General features: G+C 48.3%; 1 long non-coding RNA gene across 1 annotated transcript; it reads left to right on the top strand.

Annotated features, from left to right (window-relative positions):
• Positions 1 to 223: 223 nt before the first annotated feature.
• LOC114887301 lies at positions 224 to 5557 on the top strand. Its single transcript, XR_003791525.1, has 4 exons — positions 224 to 311; positions 1319 to 1366; positions 3043 to 3364; positions 3508 to 5557. It is a non-coding gene; the product is annotated as an uncharacterized LOC114887301 (long non-coding RNA).
• Positions 5558 to 6083: the final 526 nt, after the last annotated feature.

Genomic DNA, 6083 nt, shown 5'->3' with positions numbered 1-6083 from the left:
CGGCAGAGGGAGAGTAGGGCGGCCCACAGGCCATCCACACGGCCCCTGTGGTGTACACCCTCTTGGAACAGGGCAGTGGAAAAACAAACAGGAACTCCGCAGGAGGAGATGGATCCTAAACACCAGCTCATTTCCACTCTTTGTTGATCACCCAAGCACGTGTCCCTCCCCCCCTCCCCGGAAGTAAATATTGTGGTTTGGTTCCATTCAGCACCGAAGAGTACGCATTCGCTGCCCCTGCTAACTGGGCAGCAAGGCCTAGCCCAGGTTTCTCTCCTCTGGGTTGCAGTGCGTCTGACGCAGGGTCTGAGGTAAGGTGGTGTGTGTTGGACACAGAGGTAGGGTGAGAAATAAATATGAAAGGCGAGAGATACCCAGAAGTCAGGTCCGGCCCTCTCCCAGTTGTTAACACCCTGCCCTGGAAGGTGTGGGCTCGCTCCTCTGAGGCCCGTCCCCTAGCTGGAGGATGATTCTGGATGTTGCCCTAAGAGACAGACCTGGGGCCCTCGCTTCCAGGTGGCGGTCGCCTGCGCTAAAGTTTCACCAAGAGAGAGGCAGCAGGGCTGGGGGTTGCAATTCCAGGTTCCAGTGTTACCTGCTAAGGGCTTGCCCTGGATAGGCTCTTGAAAACTGCCTTGTAAACAAGCTCTTTCAGCCCCAAAAGAGAAGTCTGAGTGGACGGTTCAGTGTCCCCTGGGCCCTCTTCTGCTCCAGTCTACTGGGGTTGTTGAATCCGGTTGCCTTGGACATTAGAAACTTGAGGACGTCCTTCAGAAAGCCCTCTGCGCTCCAGGTCAAGCTCCTCAGGATTCCTGTTGTTCAGGATAGCAGTTCCATACAGTTTAGCAGCAGCTTGTGCTTTGAGTTAATTTTGTCACCTGGTATCACCTTGAAAACAGAGGTTTATGTGCAAGCATGCAAAAGGCCTCAGGAGAGGGCTGCACTCCTGGAGGAAAGGGCACTGCAGAGCTTTAGGATTCTTTGACCATTTATTTACTCGTTCATGTTTCTTGAGGGCTTACTGTGTTCTGTACCTTATGCAAGGCACTGGGGAAACCTAGTTCAAATGACATGGCCTCTGTTGATGAGGAGTATTGGGTCCACTGAGAAGACAGTAAATGATTTTATCACAGTGAAATGATATAACTGGATTGCTCATGTGATACAATGGTAACATAAGGGGGAAGCTGCTGAAATCTGCGCCGGGGAGTGTATCTGTCAGCTTGGGCTACATTATGTTGCAGTAACAATTGACTCCAATGGCTCAAGTAGCTAAAAACAATCGAGGTTTTTATTTTCTCACATGCATGTCCACCAGAGGTCTCCTGCGGTTTTGCTGCATGCTCCCTTCGTTCTGGAACCAAAGGTAAAGGTGCTGTCCCTACGTGGGTCTGGCTGGTCTTGATGGCAAAGAGAAAATAGAGATGGCAGAGCCATGTAATGGCTTCTGCTCCAGAGTAGTATATGTCACTCTCACTCATGCCACATTGGCCAAAGCAAGTCATGTGATTAAGTTGGCCATAAATAGAGCAGAAAGTATAATCTTCCTACAGGGTCAGGTGGGGTGGTGAATATCTGGACCAATAATACAATCTACCACAGCTTTCCAGAGGTGGTGATGCTTGGACCGATTGCAAAAGTAAATTAGAACTTGGGCAGGCAAGCAGACAAGGCAGGGAAGGATATTCCTATAGAGAGAACCTCACTGGCCACAGTCATAGAGGCATGAAGCTGCCTGGTACAACAGCCTTTCCCCCTAAGTCTGCACGGTGTGGGGCAGCATTCCTCATCCACTGTCCCTTTCCATGGATGAATCTCTTTTTAGGGGCCTGCCTCCAGCCCTGTTTCAAAGGGTTGTCAGTGGGGGAAAGATGCTGATTGGTTGTTGTATGTCTTCCCAGAGGAAATGGACCCAAGTTACTCCAAAAGCCTCTTGTCCTCCGTAAATACTGGAAAACAGAACAGCGACAAAAACAAATCGGCAAATTGCCATGAGATTCTTGTCATCTTGGAGGCTTGATAGTGATGGGTCTGGACAGCCATGCCAGGTGGGGGGTGCTGGGGGCTACCAGAGCGCCCCTGCAGGTGTCAAGCCTTCTAAGATTTCAGCCTTTGTTCATGGAGGAGTTTCAGAGGATGTCTCTAGATGGTTCTTATAGTCACCTGGGTCTCTGCAACCCTGCCTCTGTCTCCTGGTGAGCCCGATCAATAAAAGCCTCATTCCCACCCGCTTCTTTCATTTTCTATCTTGATTTAAGTGTTAAAAGAGGGACCTGTTGGACTTCCCCAGTGGCGCAGTGGATAAGAATTCGCCTGCCAATGCAGGGGACATGGGTTCAATCCCTGGTCCAGGAAGATCCCACATGCCGGGGAGCAAATAAGCCCGTGGGCCACAGCTACTGAGCCTGTGCCCTGGAGCCCGTGAGCCACAACTACTAAAGCCTGCGTGCCTAGAGCCCATGCTCCACAGCAAGAGAAGCCACCACGAAGAGTAGCCCCCGCTCACCACAACTAGAGAAAGCCTGCGCACAGCAACGAAGGCCCAAGGCAGCCAAAAATAAATAAAATTAAAAAAAAAAAAAAGAGGGATCTGTTGACCAAGGTGCCTAGGTGGCAAACACAGCGTCAGATGCTGTTAAGCAAGAACAAATGCATGTTATTGATTTCCAGAAGGATTAGGTAAACCTTTTGTAGTGGTTTGGCTTTTCCTTTATGGTAGTCTAGATGCCTGGAGGGCAGTGCTCATGGCCTGATTCTTTTCCCCTCTGTAACCCCTAGAGCAGTATTTCCCTGAGTACCAGAGCCACCCAAGGGAGATTTGTTTCTGGGTTGATTCGTTGGAAGGCAACCCTCCTAAAGAGAGTCAGGAATATTTCAGTTGCAAGTAACTGAAAATTCAGCCTAACTGGCTTAATTTAAAGTGGATTTTTTATTTTTTTAGTTCACATAACTGGAAAGTACATAGGGCAGTGTCACCCTCAGGCGTGGCTTCACGTAGGGGCTTAAAGCAGACATCTGGTTTCATTCTCTCTCCCTGTCTAGGCTCTGCTTTCTCCTTGGCGGGCTCCTGTCTCAGATAGGCTCCTTCAGGCTCGTTGTAAGATGGCTCCAGAACTTCCAATCTTGCACCTACCTGGATTCACGTCCATTGGGAAAGAATGTCTGTGCCTTTCCCAGCATTCCTGGCACAGGTCTCTCCTAAACCAATCGTGGTTTTGTGATTGTGATGCTCCATTGATAAAGGCCAAAGGCACATATATTTTGGGTGAGTTTCACCCCACTCAAAGCACGGGACTGAGAGATGGAGAGGAATGGTTCTCAGGAGGCATCCAAAGGTGGTGACGAGAGGAAAGGTGAATGGCAGGTGGGTGACAAAAACAGCAGATGTTCAATTCATTAACAGTAGTCTGTATCCGCCAGCTATTGCTACGGTAACGCTGTATAACAAACCACCCCAAGACTCAGTGGTTTACAATATTTAGCATTAACTTTTTTTCTCATTCACAGGGTTGTGGAGTGGTTGGCTCATTTCTGCTTTGGGCTGCAGATTGACTAAGCTTGGCCCCAGGATGTGGACTGGGTTCAGGTTTAGTCTATTTCCTCTCATCTTCCTGGGAACAGGAGCCACCTCGGGTATGTTCTTCTTGTGGTGAGTGGCAGAAACACACCGCGCCTTTTAAGACCTTGGCTCAGAACTGGCACGCCTATTGGCTCTGCCCATATTCCTTTGGCCAAAACAAGTCAGAAGGCCAAGCCCAACATCAGTGGGGCAGAGAAATATACTGAAAAATAATCCAGTTCATCACAGTGTTGGAAAAAGTGAGCTCAGCAATAGGATTAGAATGGGCTGCTCCAGATTTCCCAAACTCCATCCCTGTGGCTTTATTCACAGTTGTCCCATGTTCACATGGACATGTGTGAAAAGTTTCTGCTGAGAAAATCATGTATCAAGTTCTTTTGTCTCCCTAACTTCCCTTTCCCCTGGCCTCAGCCTTCAGTCTGCCTCTAGATTTTCCTGCACCAACTCTCTGTGATTCACTTCACCTCTTTTTGAGGCTGTGAGGGCTGATACAAGAGCTATGGTGGGTGAGTGTCAACAGCAGGTGAGTGCCCACCTGTCTGGAACATTGTGGAAAGAATTCTTGCCGTGAGTGGGAGATTGGATAAGAAGAGATTACTTCTTGAGCCCTTTCCCACACTAAGATACTCTGATTCTGGGTATCCTATGTGTGGGTTTTACCCCACAGGCCTGTAAGTCTTGTAGTTGCCCAGCCTAAAGACTGAAGAAAGAGCCCAGAGACAGTGACAGAGACATCAGGGATTTATTGGACAGAGGCTCTTACACAAAGGGTCCTGGAGTGACACCCCGCCGTACATGGCAGATGGTGGGCAGGACATGGCATCAGTCTTCACTACTCATGGGAGAAGGAGGCTACCGTTTATAGGGGGAGTTGACAGCCAGGTGGGCCCATCAGTTACCAGGGACTAATTAAGCCCTAAAATTAAGAGGATTACATAGTCATGTGAGAGAAGCAGGGACTGGTTGAGCAGGGGGTGTACAGAGAGCAAGAGAACAGCCATCTTGAATAGCCTAACCATACACTGTGTCAATTTCTGACCTGTGTAGTTGTATTTTAGGATACACGGTTTGACCTGTGAATCTTAGATCTCTTTGCCTCCAGCGTCCTCAGTCTGGGATCCATCAGGGCCTGAGACAATAAGCTCAAGTACCCAGAAGACCATTATTCTGCCTCCTCTTGGGGACCCCATGAGGAAGAGGAATTGGAAGAAGGCAAGTTTCTCAGCAGCCACATTTCTTTATAAAGCTTTTCTTTGCCTCTGGATGGCTTCAGATGGAAGAGCCATCCGGAAACATTAGTCTCTCCCTCTCTCCCTCCCTTCCTTTCTTCCTTCTTTCCTTCCTTACTTTCTTTTAAAAATGGATCTCCAAGAAACAAAGCACAACTTTTTCATTCTGTATGCCAGGGGTGCAAAGGCCTCCACATAAGGAAGTTCTGCAGTGTCTAACTTGATTCTCCATGGCTGGCCATCATTTCTCCCTTCTCGTCTCTTCACATCTTTGCATATGGTGGAATCCATCTCTAACGCTGGTGTTATAGAGACCTGGTTCCAGAAGAAAGAACTAGTATTGTTTTCTTTTATTTCATATCAACAGACAATTGTTGAACGAGTGTGATTGTCCCCATAAACACTGCAGTGTTAAGGGCATCACCTTTGGAGTCAGACTGTCTGGGTTCCAGTTCTGGCTCTGCCACTTACTAGCTGTATGACCTTGGACAAGTTATTAATCATCACTTGTCCACAGTCTCCTTGTCTGTAAAATGTCTTTATGAGAGTACCTCTCACAGGGTTCTCATGAGGGACAAGAGAGTTAACACACGTAGAGCACTTAGAATAGTGCCTGGCCTATATGTGCTCAGTAAACTTGGGCTGTTATTATCCTTACTTTGAGATGTAAGACTTAGTTGCTGGGGACTTCCCTGGTGGCGCAGTGGTTAAGAATCCACCTGCCAATGCAGGGGACACGGGTTCGATCCCTGGTCCAGGAAGATCCCACATGCCATGGAGCAACTAAGCCCGTGCACCACAACTACTGAGCCTTTGCTCTAGAGCCCGCGAGCCACAACTACTGTGCCCGTGTGCCACAACTACTGAAGCCCACGCACCTAGAGCCCGTGCTCCGCAACAAGAGAAGCCGGCGCACCACAATGAAGAGTAGCCCCTGCTCACCGCAACTAGAGAAAGCCCACACGCAGCAATGGAGATCCAATGCAGCCAAAAATAAATTAATTAATTAAAAAAAAATAAAGACTTAGTTGCTGTCCTAAAACTCCAGGGAAGAAAACTGCATTGATGACACTGGGGGGGGGTAGCTGTCCTCTTGTTTAAAATGGCAAGGGGACATAGGTGGTTGTAGGAACAAAGTGAGAGAAAGTTACAAGGAGGTAGATTTTGTAAGATAAGATCTTCCTAACAATAGCATTGGTAAGTAATGAGCTCCCCTGTCATCAGAGGCATTCAGGCAAATCCTGAATAGACATCCAGGTAGATGGTATATGACT

The sequence above is a fragment of the Monodon monoceros genome, unplaced genomic scaffold (genome assembly GCF_005190385.1).
Source record: "Monodon monoceros isolate NGI ecotype Baffin Bay Population unplaced genomic scaffold, NGI_Narwhal_1 Super_Scaffold_7, whole genome shotgun sequence".
Lineage (NCBI taxonomy): Eukaryota > Metazoa > Chordata > Mammalia > Artiodactyla > Monodontidae > Monodon > Monodon monoceros.
The sequence above is the reverse complement of the archived record's forward strand: the minus strand, read 5'-3'. Positions and strand labels throughout refer to the sequence as shown.